Below are 1,595 nucleotides of genomic sequence, written 5' to 3' on the forward strand. Positions count from 1 at the left end.
AAATAAGGAATAACAACAACAACCATTATACAATGACAGAATCTACGGAACAGTCCGGATACAATAATTAAATGGGAAAATACCGGGGTCGCTATAAAAAGTCAACAATTACTGATGCACAACTCCTAATTCGAATTTTTCCCTACAAATCAATTTTTACAATTTTTTATTACACATTTTTCTATAAAAAGTCAAAAAGTTAACCCAAACATCCATATTTTCAACCTCAATTTTTTAGTCCAAAAAGACAAAAAATACACTTATTTAGGACATCCCAAGCAACCCCTTAATGGCGTGACAAAAAAAAAAAATTCACAGCGCTCAGCTGTTAACGGCTAAGTGGGTTGATTTTTAACTTTTTAACTATTTTAATTTAAAATTAAAAAATTTTATTCAAGATAAAAAAAAATTGACTTTTTTAATTTTTGGAAAAAAAAAAGAAATAATTATGATTTAACAAAAGTTCAATTGTGACGCGTAATTCCCACGCGCTTGCTAGTTTTAGAAGGGAGTGGGCGCACAGAGTTCAGATTCCATGATGCCTCCTTCGTCGGAAGTTATTCGGTGATTTTATAGTAGTTTTTCACATCACTATACACTAGTTTAGTTTTCTTTTAAAAAAAACGAAAATAGAGCCTTATAGTTTGATTTAGTAAAACTCGAAGGACAAGTGGAGCAAATTATACATTAACTCTTCTATTTTGAATGAAATTTCATTTTAATGTCTGTAGTTTTAAATTTAATAATTTAGTTTAAATACTTTAAATCAAATATTAATTTAGTTCTTTTATATGAGTTAGAGACAAAATTAATAATTTTAAGATGCTTGTGAATCTCTTTTGATTATAAAAAATATTAACGAAAATTTTGACAAAATGATCAAATTAAAACTGAACTTAAAATGTAATAATTAAATTGTTTAAATTAAAATGATAGGGATTAAAGTAAAGTTTAGGCCAAACAACAGAAGTGAAAAGTGCAATTTACCCAATTAAATTTGATTGATTTATAATATTATTTTTGTTGATGTTATACATAAAAATAAAAAAGCATAAAACAGAGCCAACAATCTTGTTTCCTCATAACAATAATTCACTCACAACCACACATCACTATTCTTGCAAATTTTTAAACACCTAGCTTTAGAGAAAAGATAATGTTATATAAACGTAATTTTCATACAAGATATTTATACATAATGAAATTTGCCTATGTGTCTTTTCATTTCCTTCTACTGTCTTATTCTTCTATAGCTCTTATGAGTAGAGTATTAGAATTATAAGAGCATCTTCAATCGATTTCAACTATGTAAATGCAAAACTAGGATCACTTTTATGAGAATTAGATTTTTTTTTTTTTTTTTTTCCTCTCAAATACAGTCATGCAATATTAAGATCAGCAAAAGGTCATAATTTTTTGGCTATCAAACTCACATCAATACCTAGATTATTATATGTGGGCAATGATGTTTTATTTATCTTAAGCAGTAATAATTCAATGTTTAGCATACTATTGACTCTAATTATGATCATTGATCAATTTGATTTTTTTTTAAAAATAAAAAATCTACTTAGAATTTTTTTTTTTTAATGAAC

This window comes from Camellia sinensis, chromosome 12, assembly GCF_055761805.1.
Source record: "Camellia sinensis isolate YWXY chromosome 12, ASM5576180v1, whole genome shotgun sequence".
NCBI classification, from domain to species: Eukaryota; Viridiplantae; Streptophyta; class Magnoliopsida; order Ericales; family Theaceae; genus Camellia; species Camellia sinensis.